Source organism: Larus michahellis, chromosome 5 (assembly GCF_964199755.1).
Source record: "Larus michahellis chromosome 5, bLarMic1.1, whole genome shotgun sequence".
NCBI lineage: Eukaryota > Metazoa > Chordata > Aves > Charadriiformes > Laridae > Larus > Larus michahellis.
This window is the reverse complement of record NC_133900.1, coordinates 32,510,962-32,527,300: the sequence shown is the minus strand read 5'-3', so window position 1 is coordinate 32,527,300 and position 16,339 is coordinate 32,510,962. Positions and strand designations below refer to the sequence as shown.

The 16,339-nt window shown below is 43.4% G+C and overlaps 1 long non-coding RNA gene across 3 annotated transcripts in view; it reads right to left on the bottom strand.

The window, feature by feature from the left end:
• Nucleotides 1-16,339, bottom strand: part of LOC141744148 (uncharacterized) — a 53,863-nt gene that overhangs the window by 27,820 nt on the left and 9,704 nt on the right. For all 3 annotated transcript variants that reach the window (XR_012587346.1, XR_012587345.1, XR_012587347.1), the window contains 2 exons: nt 7,009-10,623; nt 3,107-3,256 (listed from right to left, as the gene is read on the bottom strand). This is a non-coding gene — a long non-coding RNA (uncharacterized LOC141744148). The remainder of the gene's footprint in view (nt 1-3,106; nt 3,257-7,008; nt 10,624-16,339) is intronic.

The following is a 16,339-nucleotide window of genomic DNA, read 5'->3' as shown; positions in this document are numbered from 1 at the left end:
CGCTTCTGGAAATCTTCACTGACATGCAAATATTTTCATACACTTATGGTGTCTGTGTCCACTGGCAGACTGATAATTCAAACTAGAGGATGGAAAAAAAAAACAAACACAAACCCACTCCCCCTCTCATTAAAAACAAATTGACCAAGGCACACGAAATGCTGAAATAACTGCTCTGCCTCTTGCTCTTGAGAAGGCTCTTTCACACCCATACACATTGCCCAAATCTCGTGGGAAACTGGATACATACATACCACATTTGCAATGTTTAAATGTCATCACAAAACAGTTTTTCCAGCCTCAGAGATTTGCAGTGTCGTATTTCAAAAGGTACGACAGCAACAATAAACCCCTTGTAAGCAACACAGAGTCACTAAGCAGACAGGGGTGCAGAAGATGGCAATGCTCCTCAGGTGCCCGTGTTTTTCAAGACATGTCGCAACCTCTGCTTTTATTTTATTTTTCTCTCTTCCCAGAGAGAACCTGTGCTCCATTTTAAGGAAGTTAAGGGTGAGCTAAAATGCTTTAAAAAGTCTCTAAGGGATGTCTTTTAGTTGAGCCCTTTGATCTGCATGCCATTCTGCTGGCTGTTTTTCAAGGTTGAATTTGTCCCTCAGGCTGGTCTCAGCTTCCCAGGAGGTGACCTGCCTGGGGTGAAGCTGCCACTGCTGCAGCTCAGCCTCTGCAAGCGCAGAAAAGGGAGGGACGGTACTGCAGCCTTGTGGCCTGTCTGTGGCATGAGGAAATGAGAATTCCCTGTCTGTCCAGTCCTGACCACATTTGGAGCCTTGCAACTGATAAAACTTGGTGCTGTCTCGGGTCACTCCACAAGGGTACGAACGCCTCGGCTTCATCAGCTGCATGCTTCCAGAAACACACGGGCTGCAAGAAAAGGTCTGGCTTTTGTGGAAATAGGCTTTGCCAAAGAGATGTTGCCAGAGACTTTGGGGAATGAGTTTGAGGCTTTCTGAACAAAGGTGTCCTCCAGGCACAAGATCTTTGCCTCCCCAGCTCCTTGTGCACATTACCACGCACAAGAGCCTCCATGCAAGCACTGGTAGTGATTCACCCTAGTGCTCCCTGTCGGACAGCACTGTCTAAACCAGTCCCTCGCCTGCAACAGGTTCTTATGGACACAATTAAAAGCCCAGTAAAGAGTCCTGAAGTCTGTGTGGGCTCATACCCACACCCCATGAGAAACCTGATTTAAAAATAAATTGTACAGTTTAATCTCCCACATTAGTGTAAAAGCGATTTTTTATTTGCCAGATAAGACGAATATTTCTGTGTCCCTCTACTGCATGTTCACAGAAGGGGCACAACAATAGGTGAAACTGCCTTTATATGTTCAGTAAAATTTCCCTCAGGATTGAGCATCTTCCAACATACGTTGTGGAGGAGTTTCTTAATGAAAGAAGAGGTGTCCCAGAGGTACAGTCGAGCGCCGCTGAGGGACTGAGGTAGTGCCATGTTGTTCCCATAGATCCTTATTATTTCAGCTGCGGAGAGAGGGAGCCAGCTGAGGGGGGGCACCGCCGCACCACTGAGCCAGCCTGAGACTGGGGCTATTCCCGGGGGGACGTTAACAGCACCATCAAATCAAAAAGAATTTGTTTTTCAATTATGCCTTATAGACGTGCAAGGGCTGTAGGGAAGGGTTAATTGGCAACAAAGCAAATAAATAGCTCCCGATACAAAAACAATTATTCAGATCTCTGTTGAACTCTGAAAAGGCAGCTGGGGAGATGGGTGGGGGAGAAAGCCAGTCTTCGGCCAAAGTCTGTGCTTTCAAGAGAAAAATAGTACACAATTATTGGGTATTGCTGTTGTATGGGGGAGATCTCAGCAGGGACCTGAACTCACTTCTGACCATCCCTGGAACGAAAAGGCTTTTGCTGCAAGGAAATGCCAAGACCCTCTCTTCTCACTGCCTAACCCTCAGGCATTTGCGGAGGACATGGGAACCATTCCAAGTAAACCCTGCCTGCTTTAAAAAGGCATTTAAAAGGGTGTTTCGCTTGTCATCTACCCTTCAGTGAAATTAGCTTTCTGACTTGGGCATAATGATTTCAGTCACTGTGAATTTATTTCCACCTAAGCTGTGTTTGCTCTTGAACTTTTTGCTATTGACTCGCACACATGTTCAGTATATAGAGCAAACACTTTGGTGTGAAACAACATCATACACAATGAATCATCTGTGCTCTGGTCCACAGCCATCCCACAGAGAGCTTGTGCTGTCAGTCACTCTGTCATTTGCAAACATAGCTATAAACACTCAAAACCAGACAGTTATCTTGTATAACACCTTATGGAGAATCTGCCTTAAGAAAACAGGAGCCATGTTAATGTATTTTTGTAAAAGCTAGAATTGAATGATAGATTTTTTTTGGTAAGGAATCAGGTTTTGGACAAGTTCTGTCTAAACCAATGCATCTGAGCGAGATGATTTAAAAAATAATTATAAATTAACCTTTGACTTACAGCTGAACCTGTTCTGGTTTCTATGGCAATGTGCAGCTATCAACAAGCATTAGCTTCTAGCGTGGAGAAAAAAATGCATTTACTCATCCTGGGGAGTTGCACTAAATAAATTATCAGTGGTAACTCCAGACATCCTGATGCCACTGTATTATTGGCTGATAAACCTTAAATCCCTTCATCACGTACATACATTCATGCCAGAACTAACACCAGTCAAAAATGCAGCAAATGCAAAAAATGCAATGTTTGAGAATTCGCAAAATTTGGGTGTTACCTTTTTGTCAATTGTTTGATGAGTAGCAGCCATAGAGTGGTAAAACAACATCAGACAAAACGAACACATGCCTTTATAGAAAAAAAATAGCATAAGGCCTATATTCTCCTTTAAACTGTTTGGAGATTGAAGTAACACACTGTTTGCATGCTCTCAGCACCAGGGCAGACATCAGTCAGTGTCAGCAAATGCTTTGCTTGGCACATCACTGCAAAATTTGGCATCTCTTATTCCCTGAATAAGCAGCTTGCCACTGGCACAATTCTGCATGAAAAATAAGCACAAGAATTATTACCACTAATTAGATTAATGATATACATTCTTTTATATTAAAATGTTTGCTAATACCTGGTTGCAGAATGAAGATAATACAGTAGATAGCTCATTGCCACAAAATCCAGTCCAAAATCTTTCACTCCAGGATCATCCTGTGATGACAGTGTAATCCAAAATGCACAAATACAGAAGTACAGGCCTGCAGTTAGGTGCCTCTTCCTCCTGATGGGTGCAACCCACAAAAGTGTCAGAGGTTTTTTGGTTGAGGTCTAGTATAAAAAGATGACACAAAAAACTCTGATAGTTTTTACCTACCTGAGCCAAATGTGACCTTTGAGTGTTCCCTGACATTTTACAGTTACATTTCAGCAGATGCTGCCGTTAAACAAGGTTCGAAATAGCCAAAGCAGTGCATAATCCTCTTTAAAAATGTGATTGCCCACACAGATATAAATACCGGCTGGTGTGCAATTATGCCATGCCCCGAGAAAGAGGGAGCCCCGAGAAAGAGCTGCTCCTTCTCCCCTTGCTCTAGGTGGCGAGGGAAGCGGTATGAGGGATTTCCTACCCCAAGCCCTGCCAAGCAAGGCTGGGAGTTTTGCTGGCTGCCCTAGACTAAGGCACCCAGCCTTCACCCCCTCGGTTCCCTGCCCCAGAAACAGCTATTTTTCCCCACAGACACACTATCAGAGGACTTAGGAAGCCAGAAGCAGCGTTCAGCCCTGGGTAATAAGCCCGAAATGTAGTTGTACACTACCCCAGTTATACTAAACGAGGCTGTGGGCTGTCAATTTTAACCCATCATTGATTTTTTTCAATCAGCACATATTCTGGCTCCGGGGATAAAATCTGAAATACTTCAAAGCGCAGATGGCCCAGCTTCTGCTCAGAAACATGGTTTTTCATTCCTGTGCAGCCAGAAACAAAAGCTTCGCATCTCTTTGGAGAACAGGCATTGCTTCACGACATTTACAGTTTTTCAACTCAGTAACCAGTTCCTCCCTGGGGGACCTTTATGTCAGGAAAGACAGAGGGGAAATTGTTTAAAACTTCACACTTAAGTCCATATTGACATACAAAGCCCATCTGCAGAGCCTTGTGCTATCTCCGAGGGGAGAGAGCTGCTGCCTCCCCTGCAAATGAATTCATTTGAGTGCATGAAGATTGGCCTAGAATGAAAGAGAAATCCAAAATCATTGCCAGCAAGACTCTCAGACCTCTCTGCAAAGGAGGCAGCCTCAACTTCTGCCCACACGGGTCCAAATAAACAGAGTAGATCCAATTACCCAATACCAGGATCTGAATCAATGCAATTTTTTAGGTCCAGCCATTACGCCCAGCTGTTGCTCATTTATCTCATTCAAAATCGCAACAATTAAACACTCAAAGATCATAAATTCACTTTCCCAATATTGGCACTGAGGGTGTACTAAGGAAATTCATCCTGCGATTGATCATAGTCGCTTCAGGATCTGTTATCAGTGCAGTGAAGCTCATTTCCCTCAATAATATATATACACACATATATGCATTTTTCAATCTGAATGGGAAACGTGGGAGTTTTGCTCTCCTCTTTCCCTACCCCACCCCTTTTTGGTCTGGGAACAGAGAATTCAAATTCCACTCAGCCCTGTCACAGCAAACAATTTCCAAACCATCTGCTATCTAATAAAACAACCCGTCTAGACAAACCCCAAGCCAGGCAACAAATCTGATATTATACTTGAAGTCATCACAAGTATTAACAACCTGCCATTGCTAACCTGTCAAGCTTCTTCACTGGGAAAAGGACTCACATTTACAGTCTCAGGCACTGGAAATGGGAAAAAAAAGAATTTCCATCATTACAGACAGAAAAGCTGCTTAGAAGACGGGACAGGATCTGGTCAGCCCAGCTTGGGCACCATTTATACCCACACAGTGGGTGCCTAAGAGAGCAGTGAGCAGCGGGGAGAGATGGGTGCCTTAAGGGACCTGTCTGCTCGTGCTGGAGCTCCCAAAGGAGGTTCAGTGTGAATTAAAGTCGGGTAGCTGGGGTCCCACCAGCCTTGCCTATGCCAGTATGATAGGGAGCCCAGTATATTCAGGATTTGCTGGCAACCTGCTTTCAATTCGCTACTGCTGAGACAGTGGAAAGGGATCCCAGGTTTACTGAACTCAGACCCCTTGTGAGAAACGGATTAAAAATATTATCTGTCTCCAATGACATGAAAAATGAGCTTTTTGTTGTGTGAGCTGAGAGCTTTTCCTTCCCCTTCCTCTTGGGTTCTTTTTTTTTTCCTAAGTGAGTTGATTTGAAAAGAAAGCTGTCATCTCTCCTTGATGAAAGAGCTCCTAAATACCCAGAAGCACCAACAAAACAGGGCTCCAGTTTCTAGGCATTTCACTGTGCGATTCAGAGCCAAAGTCAGAGGGCAGCAGTCTTTCCAGGGAAGGGTCACAGGGCCAAGAAATAAGCTTAGTTCCAGCTGTTTCAGGGAAGAGGTTTTGAAGCTCCTTTTTTGTTAGGAAACCTGGGAAACCAAGTTATGGAAGTACGTAGGCTGTTAAAAGGCTTTCCTGAATCTCATTTTATTCGGTTCAGAAAGAGTCAATTATGGGATTACAAAAAGCAAGCAAATAATACGCGTAGTGCTGTAACACTTAGACGTGGGTTACCTGTCTGGAAACTCTTTTTCCCCAGTCTTTAGCAGTTTGGTCCACTGGAGCTACATCCAAAAAGAAAGTATCTCTGGCGGGGTCTGACCCATCACCTTCTTTAAAGCTTCCATTGATACAGAGCCGAGCGGCCACGGAAATAAGTCAATGGGAACTCAGGCATCTGTTTTCAGTGAGAGCTTTTGCCTAGCCTACGAAGTGCCAGTCCGCATCAGAATGCCATAGTACATCTGATCAAGGGATCGGTATTTGTCTGTCCAAAGTTTTGCTTGAGCATGCAAGACCAAATTCCCTCTCGGGTGGGCTAGTGAGAGGGAGAGAAGTTGATCAAGACTCTTTTGGGTACATTTGAGCTGAGCAGTGCCTGAGTCCAAAGGTATGCCCAGAAAGTACCTGGTTGTTTATATGAGTGACCTGTCCAAAAGAATGTCCTGGTCCCCTGCTGCTGAGTTTCCTTCCCACAAGAGGGAGGGATGGTGTGGGGACCGGTGCCCTCTGAGACGGGAGCAGGGTGTGCCTGAGGCAGGCTTAGAAATGCACTTGGGTCCTCAGCTGAAACACAGACAAAACACTGACAAAAATAGTTATTCAAGGTGCAGACCATCTCACTGCAGTGCTTGTGAGTTCTCCAGACCCTCACCAGCTTCATTGCCCTTACAGAATCATAGAATTGCCTAAGTTGGAAGGGACCTCTCAGGTCATCTAGTCCAACCATCAACCTAACTCTGACAAAAACCACCACTAAACCATATCTCTAAGCCCTATGTCCACCCGTCTTTTAAATCCCTCTGGGGATGGTGCCTCAACCACTTCCCTGGGCAGCCTGTTCCAATGTTTAATAATCCTTTCCGTGTAAAAATTTTTCCTAATATCCAGTCTAAACCTCCCCTGGCACAACTTGAGGCCATTTCCTCTCGTCCTATTGCCTGTCCCTTGGGAGAAGAGACTGACCGCCAGCCTGAAATGGAGAAAAAATTCCTAAACTGTGAGCTCTGATTACAAGCACTGTTTAAGTCTTCTCAGATACGACCCGTGAGGTCAGAGCATCGACTTTGCCACTCTGAGAAAACTGTGATCTTTGTTTTCAGTGCTGATCTGAGTTTGAACCACAGCTGTTCCCAGTGAAATTGTGCTTGATTTTGGGAAAAACGATGGTGAACTGGTAAAGACAAATCTGCAACAGAGAAGCATATTTGGGCAGTGGAATGGAATGAGTAGTTGTACTCACCCAAATGGGATGATAAGATGGGATGATAAGAGAGTTAGTGACCCTCAGAGGCCAGGAGTTAAGGGAGGAGTCAGCCAGGCGTACTCACCAGCATCTCCTCCTCTGCAGTAGGCATGGACGTGTTGTGATGATGGACTCAGTCATTAGACGTTTCGAGATTTGCTTTCATGATACAATGTCACTGGTCATTAAACCAAGTCCAGGTGAGGGAAAGGCAGTGGGAAATGGGAAAAAGAGCCTGTAATTAAGTCTTGCTGGTTTTGGTATCTGGAAGTAGAATGAAACAATCGACTGTTTGGAAATGGATTCTGCAGTAGCTGGATGATAAATTACAGGATAGCCATGTCACCTTTAGCAGCACAAGGCAAGACCACTTAAAAACCTATTTAAATTCTAAGAATTATAGCTATATTGATTAGGAATTACAGTCAATTTAGTGGTTTCCTTGTAGTGAAGTAGAAGTAAGCTGTTAATCTAAACTGCAGTAAGTGTTATAAACACATCCAATTTTGATTGAACTGTTACCAATGTAAACATATCATTATAATGAAATTAAAGTAGTAGCAAGAATTGTGGTATGAAGTTCTAGCCAGATCTCAGTGACATTAAGATAATAGGTAGAAGTGCAGAAAGTATCGATCTTATGTGACTAATAGGCTGCTTAATAAAGGGAGAAAGACTTACACAACGAAGAACTGAAGACAGAAAATATTAATAGCAAACCTGAAGTGCTGCTTCAGTGCATGCTTGAAATATCACAAGATGTTAGAAAAGCTCATTTACAAATTAATATTCCTTTCATATTTAGGAAGTATGAGAACCTAGTGTAGTATAGCTGCTATTGGTACACAGAACACTGAAACAATATAAATTAGACATAACTATATCAGGGAGTTATACATTTGTATCTGAATACAAAGGAAGAATGTAGTTCCGTTTAGAGAGAGCAAAATATGTTTTTTCTTTCCTTCTTATTTAACGTCATAATTCATGTGCTTATGTCTCTCCATTTTTCCATAAGTTGGAGCTAATATTGCTGTGACATTTAAAAAGACTGTTCTGAGAAGAGACTCATAAAGATAAGGGGGAATTCAGCTATTGGAGCGCTGATTACCATCTTAATTATATATTTCTTCTCATTACATCTGATAGCACGCGAATCCTTGCTGTTTATTTTCTGTCTGTGAAAGCTATGCCCTGTTCAAATTCTGATTCCTGCCCTGAGGATAACTCTGGGAGAAATGCTTCCAGCCTCCATATCCAGCAAGTGAGAGGTGAGGGGACACCTGCCCACTCGTAAATACCGGCAAACGCTGCTCCAGGTTTCACGATGCCGAGTATGACCCAGCTGCAAGTCACTCAGCCACAGCAAGACAATAACTGCGCTCAGAGGATGCCATCAAAGACTTCCAAAAGAAACCTGCTCTGAGATGAAAGAGAAAATTATTATGGTAATCAACTTTGCTAAGAGAAAAGGAAAGCTGTTTCTCTTTGGGAAAATTTCCAGTGCTGAAGAAAGGAGGGGGGAAGGCAGGGAGGGAACATGATAAGGTCTCACACGTTCAATTGATTGTTCACATCTAACAAAAATAGCCCCAGCCTGTTCCCATTGTCCTGCAGCTGCTGGCTTCATCACGCTCATTGTGCGTTTCCTCGTGCCTGAGCAATGCGGTTGCACAGTTTCCTCTCCTTCATTTCCTAACAAGATCTGCGATGAACTGTAAGAAAAGCCAGCAGCACTTCAAAACAATGCCTTGCAAGTTTCTCTGGGGCCATCCAAATACTCAGGGTAGCGTCTCATAGCAGAGAAAAGCAATTTCAGGCAAGCACCAGTGCAGGTAGCTGGGTCCTGTCCTGAAGCAGGATGCCATAGCTTGCAATTTTTATTTTTTTTTTAATTCCAGGAGCACGTTTGCGTTTATATGTACTTCAAGCTTGCTCATTAGGTGACAGGAGAAGCTTCCTGCACTCAAGGCCAAAAGATCTTAATCTTGGGAAAAGAATGCACGCAAAAATGTGAACATTGTATTCAAAAGGTTTCCCTCGCCTGTATGTATTTAACAGCAAGTGTTAATTCTCCAGGGAATCATTCCTCTCTAGGCAAACAGGTTTTGGATAAAGAGCAAGGTGTGGGGGCTGTTTCTCCACATTCCTTCACTGGTCCTGGAGCCATTTAAGGTGAAATATCCACCTGGTGTGGCAGGATTGGTCGTACAATGAACCTGCCCAGCCCTTGTGGAAATAAGCCATAGAAATCAAATCATCATTCCCAAGAGTGGTATCTTCTGCATACAGAAGTTAAACATCATAGCATCGTAACTGAACACCATAAGGTGGTTGAAAAAAATATTTTGGAGTCTATTAAACCTTCATTAGCTGAATTTCTCTCTGTCTTTCATTCCATCCCCAGGAAATTACAGAACACTTTCATGTAGAGAATTTACAAAGACCAGTATTTTGCATCTATGCCCTTCTTCCAGCATAGATTCAAGAGGCAAGCTCTTTCTCACACCCCATGATGCTTCTTATTCTTTGAGAAATGTTTTCTTCATCAAGGAGTTCCATTTACGCAGAAGTAATTTCAGATGTTTCAAATAGAACCAGCTGAGGGAAAGATTTGCTCTTTCAATTGGTTTTGTTGTTATTCTTTACCATTTGTGAATACCTTAACTGTCCCATTGGATAAAATCAGCTTGAACAAAATCCTCTAGGTGAAACAGAATTAACTTTTGGTGAGAGGTGCTGGATAAGAAGTCTAGACAGCTATGGACTAATCTCTAGGCTATTGTGAAGCTCCCTGCCCTGATATTTCATCAAAAAGTCACCTTTCCAGAGCAAATTGCTGGCACCCAGATGTAAGCCAGCCTTGCACGCAGATGAAGGAAAAAAGCTGTTTGGGAATAATCAGTGAAAGGGAAGAGCACCTGTGAAAGCATCCTCAGTAAAAAAATATTTTTCCAGCCCCACTCCTCCCTCAGCAATCAGTCTGCTTCCTGGACGAGGGACTTGTTAGCCCTGGAAATCCAGCCAAACAGATAAGCTACACTTCGGTTCACCTTATTTGCTGCCAGATCTTCAGTCTCAAAAACACTTAGTGCTCAACAACTCTTAATCCAAATGTCAGCTTTCTCCTCTCTCCTCCACTCAAATATTTCACATAGCTTGGAGAGAGGAAAATCTTTGCTGGCGTTTTCGGAGCTGCTCACAGCCCTCGTCGCAGACCTTTCCCGCTCCAGGTCTTGACTGTGGGCACTCAACCCTTGAAACATTTATTTGGACTTTTAAACAGGCATTTAATGACACATGCAGCCTCTAAGAGAAATTGAGAGCATGAATATAAGTGCTTTTTGCATTTTGAATAATTAAAAAGGAGAAGGGATAATATAATGACCAGTCTGTGAATTATCCATTACTTCAGGCAACACCTCGCACAAAGCTCATTCAGGTACCTGGAACCCACAAACTAATCAGGGTCTTAAAATTGCTGATAGGCTCTATTCAGTCTCTTTTTATTATAGCTTGACATAAATTCTCCAATAGTTACCAAAAAACCTCATTTGACCAGAGGGAACATAAAATAAGCTTACTTCAAATGCTGCCACTCATGCTCTGGCATGTATTTTAGCAGCTTTTCTTCAACATCATAGCAATGTAGTCATTCTCCCTGTATCAAGTCCCTTGAATTTGTAAGTCCAAAGTAAAGCTGAAATTAGAAAAAAACCTGCATTAATTAGATAACAACAAAGAAAAACAACAAAGTTATTGTCATATCTACCTATTCAGCTATATGATTGTTTCAAACATGCAATACTTCATTAAGTTGAATTAAGAACAACACAAATCAATTTATATTGATTAAATGTGAGAAAAAGATGGCATTAAATAAATGACATCCTACTGCATAAAAAGTGGACTGTGATGAATGTTTAGGCAACTCATTTTCTTTTGAGTTTGTCAAAGCCGAGTTAAAAAAGAAAGCAAATTTGTTCAATAGGTAATCCCTGTTATCTTGGGAGATGTGGGTATAATGGATATATCAAGTGTGCAAATGATTAGGGCCTGTTGTTAAGTCCTGATGTGCATGGAGAGATACCATCCAGAGAAGCAATCCAGTATGACCTCCTCCTAATCACTTCTTTCTTGGATATTCCTTGGACTAAATTGTGCATTTGTTGTCCTTAAAAATCTCTAAATCCTTGCAGATATTTTTCATTACTATGGTAACTGTTTTGAGAGGAGCTAGTGATACAATCAGAGACATCCGCCACTAGACAAACTAAATCAATCATTGTTTTATTAGTTTTATTGTCTCCTTCATACTCACACACAGACCTAAAATAGGAAAACCGAGAGTCTGCTTGCTCCCCAGCCTGAAGCAGTTTGCACCTCGAGTTAGATAGGCTTTGCGTAATGAGAGGGACTGAGCTTTATATTCCACCAAAACCGGTCACATCAGCTGTCTAAAAATACTGAGTCCTCCAACAGACCACAATTTATTTAGTTTTCTTGCTACGTCTACTCCTCAGGCATGCCAGGGTAAGCCTAAATAGGGCTGTGCTTGAGATTCCCAGCTAACTCTGCCTGAGCTAAGCCAAGCACTGGAAGCAGCTTTGTGCAGGAAAGGTCCACATCTGGGCATGTGCACAGCTGCTGTATTTTGGCATCTTGTGCTTATGCTTCCACCAGGCTTAGGAAACAAAATCACAAAGCTCTGGAGTGAACTTTGAGGAAGACATCCCTTTTTCAAGCTCTTATGGCTTGGCAATTACAAAACTGTCTTTGGAGATCAAAAATGTGGCTTTAAAATTTCCTAGGCTCACGGGAGATTTGAACGACATATTCCCAGTATCTCCAAAATGCCTTCAAGCAAGAATTACCACAAGCACCCTTCACATTTTCCAAGACAAGTCTGTAGCCCTGTCTGCTCTGCAAAAGACCAAGGGGAAAAAAGCCCTGTCGTCAGGAGAGCTGTGCAGCTGCTGTCCTTCCTCACAGCGCTGAGAGGACACCCTGGAAACAAGAGTGATTCCAGATCTTCAAAAAAAACCCCAAAAAACCAACAACCAAACAATTGTTTTTCCCCAGGGACTACACTGCGCAGTGTTACTGTAATATTTTGCATCCAAACCAAAACTCAGGCAGGCTGACACCTGATTGTTCACTACTTACTGTTATTCTCCAATTTGGCTTCTTCCCTTGCTTGTATGCACGAGTATTTAAAAATAATTTCACAGTTCTCAGACAGGATATCTCCTGATATCTTACGGACTACCACCAATGCATGGACCAAAGTCTGAGAAACAGTCGATTTCCTACTCTGATGGCTATTAATTCACCCCAAGATGCAAAGCCCCTACCCTGTCCCAGGCATCTGGATTTCTTTCCCTGGGACCTAGGAATCAAGCACTGCAAAGCCTGTAGACATTTAGGCCATTTCTTTGCTCTAGCTCTGTGGCCACCACAAAAGAATTTTCAGTCCAAAACCTATTCCAATATTGCTTACTTCTGCCTCCCCCAGGAGTGCCAGAACTTTCTCAGGCATATTTTGGAAGGATTAAGTACATCTTTCCTGGTAACAGGTTGACGATATTCTGAAATACTATTAACGCATTAGGGAACCACGCTACTGATGCCCTCCTTGCCAGCATCAGCTCACCTTTTCACACCCTATAATAACCCATAAAACTCCTGCACTGCCTTGTTGGGACTGAGTTGAGAATTTTGGCTAAAGAGAGACAGTCTCCCATTCTTATGCAGGCTGCTAAATAAAGCCAAACCAGACATGCGGACCTTTGCAAAGACTCACACAGCTGTGGCCATACTTCATATCAACTAAGAGGTTTTACCAACCGGTTTTCCAGGTCTGCTGCAGATCCCTGTGACTACCAGTGCCACCTCCTGGTACCCGAAACGTACTGAGATCCAGCCCTGCAGGAATGGTAGCATGAAGAAACACAAAATATCCCAACCCTCACTTCTTGCTCAATTTTTGTTGTTCTCTACAGACTTTTAAAAACAGCTATTTATTTTACAGATAATCGAAAAAGTTAAATATTCTTGTATCTATAAATGAATGAGAGGACAGGGGAGATGTCAAAGGCAAGAGGTTTCCTTTCCAGAATATCCATAACAAAGCTAAACCCAAACCAGATATATGCTCATCAAACCAGCTGAAGCTGAACAAGAGAAATCTTGGGAGTTTAAAGTTTTACTCAGAAATATCTGCATTCATTCAAGACAGGAAATGATTGAGGCATTTATGAACCTTGGACACAAAACTTGAGATTTTGATTGAAGATTTGAAGCTAGTGGTTTTCCATTGTATACCACAGCTCGGGTATACAATTTACACCTATTTATCCAGGCAAATGGAAGGGAGAGAGGCAAGGCTATAGTTTAAGACGCAGCTGCTGGCAGGAGGCAGAAGAACAGGACTCTGCTCAAGGCTCTGCCAATTTGCTTTCTCAAAGTGACCAAAGATGTGCTGTTTCTTCCCGTAGCAAGTGAGGTGTTGTCCTCAGGTACTGTCTACTTCAGTATCCTTATCACCCTCAAGCAAAACCCCTCAGGACAGTTATTCCTGAGTCCCTCCAGGGGCACTGCTTGCCTCCTGGGCTCAGTCACATTTTTGCCAGCCTATTTACAGAAACCAGCTCCTGAAAATGCAGGTGAGGGGGGAAATCAGCATATATCCGTGAAAGCAAACAATCTCAAAAGTTGAAGCACAAGATCTACTTTTTCAGTGATGCTGTCCCATCTCTTCTCCGTCAGTCTCATGCAGATCCTCACAGTAAGAGAAGTCACAGCCTCAGGTCTGAAAAAGTAGCGCTCCTCTCCTTGTGCCACCATATTAAATACATTTTTGCTAGTGCTGGAGTACCAAAAGCGCCTAAAAGGCAGCCAAGCAGGCAGCCTCTCGCTCCAGAAGAGGGCAGTGAAATGCGGCTCAACTTTGCCAGGAAAGGGCAAATGCACCTTGACCTGCTCAGCAACACGCACTTAGACAACCCAAGCGTTGACCTTGGTGGCACAAACCCAGGCAGATCCAACAGGAGGAGTTGTGAGTGGGGTTTCACATGTTGCAAGTGCCATAAATTGATTTCTGTCACTATTTCCTAGGGAAAAAATTATGCAACCGCTAGCTTGCTCTCTGTCCATGGAGATGAAAAAATGTCATTAGGAGGCGGTGTTCGCTTGCACTTAGGTTAATAGGTCTCATTTGTTCTGCCAGTGTGGAGGGAGGCAGAACCAATGGAATAACTTGTAATTCTCCTTTATAATTAAGATAATGTGACGCACCGGCCCTCAATCATATTTTTGGATGCTGCAGTGTCCATGACACATCTTGGAGAGACCGCAGCTGTGATTAAACATTTTTGATAACCCATAAATATAACATTAGTTGCCTCGCTTAGGTTTCTGATAACATCATTCATTTCAGATCATTCAATTAGTGCAGACAAAGGGGCTCTTTCCAGGAGACATAATGTCATTGTCTCTAGAAAGGAACGTACTTCCCAATGACTGTTTATCACTCCATAATTACAGTGCTGTAGCAGCCTTGCTCTATATTACAAGGAGTCCTTTTTGTGCCCAAGGATCCAGCAGTTCTTTGTTTTAATTTATTTTCCTCTTAAATACCTCCTGCTATTTAAGCAATAATTCCCTGTAAATCAATTGTTAGCAGCAGTTAATGACTGGTTGGTTAATTAATAGCTGAAAGCAAAGCTGAGGGTGTTCGCTGCTCTAACAAACCAGCAGACGTTAACTGTGGGGTTATTGCTGGCATACCCTGTAATCAATGACTTCTCGCAGCGGCAGGGTAGCCCATGTATCATTTAAAGAAGGGACCAACTGGGTTGCAATAGGTGGCGGCATTAGGAAAAATAGTCACCGACTTGTGTGTTGAGCCAGGTGCCCCTAAGCAGGCGGCGGGGAACAGTGCTGGTTCAAACATGGCTCGGCTGTAGGGTCTGGGGCCAGAAGCCCCCATTGATTTTGGGGAGATGCTCGTGCAACCTTCTCTAAGAGCGGCGCAGCTTTGGCGGCAGCCTGATGCCACCTGGGAGGGACGGTGTGCGGGACCACATGTCAGGCGCTACAGGTGACATTTGCACAGCCTGTACTTTCCTCGCAGTGAGGAGAGTGCTCACACATGGGACAGACTGCACAGGCGCCATGAAATCCTGCGTGGGACGGCTGCGGCAGAGACGGGGCTGTCCCTGCGCTCCCCCAGCTGCCTCTGCTGGAGCGGTTTCGGCTCAGAGTCCCGCAGACCCCTCAGACTCATATGGGGGTCAGCAGGACCCCAGCTACTGAAATGAGGAGCTGCTCCCTTGCCAGCAACACAACAGAAAAGCCTCGGGTTTTTGCCTGTGTCTGGATCTGATTTATTCAGGGTATTTAGGGGTGTCTGTGTTCTGCTGGAGAGCTGCATTAAGATGTTTTTAATGCAACAGTTTGCTCTGCTGCTCTCTCCAAGGGACTGATTCTCAGATAATCTCTTTTCACAACATTCTCAATTAATATTTATATAAGCCTGTTTTGTCTCTTATCTTCCACAAAATAAGGTTTGGGGTGATGCTGCCATGGAGAAAGAAGGATAGCCTAAAGCAGGCAGTAATTGATGTTCACAAAGAGAGTACGTGTAATGGGCCAGCTGGCTTACTATGAACTAAAATACTGCAGTATCTTCAATATAGAGGATGGTAACGGAGAAGAAATGTTGACGTTTTCGTGGTAAGCAACGCAAGACCATCACTTCAACCAATTTCTGGCACATAGTCAAAGCAATGTTAAAATGGAAACTCGAGCGATAAGAATATTTTTGCATTTATTTTTTTTTCCTGAGTAGAAATGTGCGGCTGTAGGAAACCTCATGGCATGAGTTCCCTATGCTGACACGGAGCCAGGGGTTCCCAACAGGCACCATCTGACTTGTCTTCAAGAAAAAGAAAAAAAACCCAGCAAGGAGCATCTTTGCATGACTGCGCCAGCTATTCTCACCCTGACATTAAGTGGTAAATCAAGATAATTTCTGCTCGTTATCCTCTCCATGGCCAAAAAGAACAATTGCTCACTGTCTCATTCACAGCCACCACCTCTATACTAGACGTCTGGTGCTGTGTTATTCTCTCAGCCTTCTCTTTCCCGAGGGGAAAAACCCCAATTCCGCCGGCATCCCCTCGCAGTTTGTGCTTCCTGCCACCCTATGTTCTGACTGCTTTCCCTGGATTTTCTTCACATTCTCTTCATCTGCAGGAAAAGGTGGCACCCACAACTGGATGCAGATCCTCAAGTCTTTTACAAACATGCTGCTGCCTGATTATTTTTTCCCCCAATATAAAGTCTGTGCTACTCTCCTTCCCAGGCACAGCACTTTGGACTGTTCCTGGTGGAATTTCTTTTGAATATTTGGG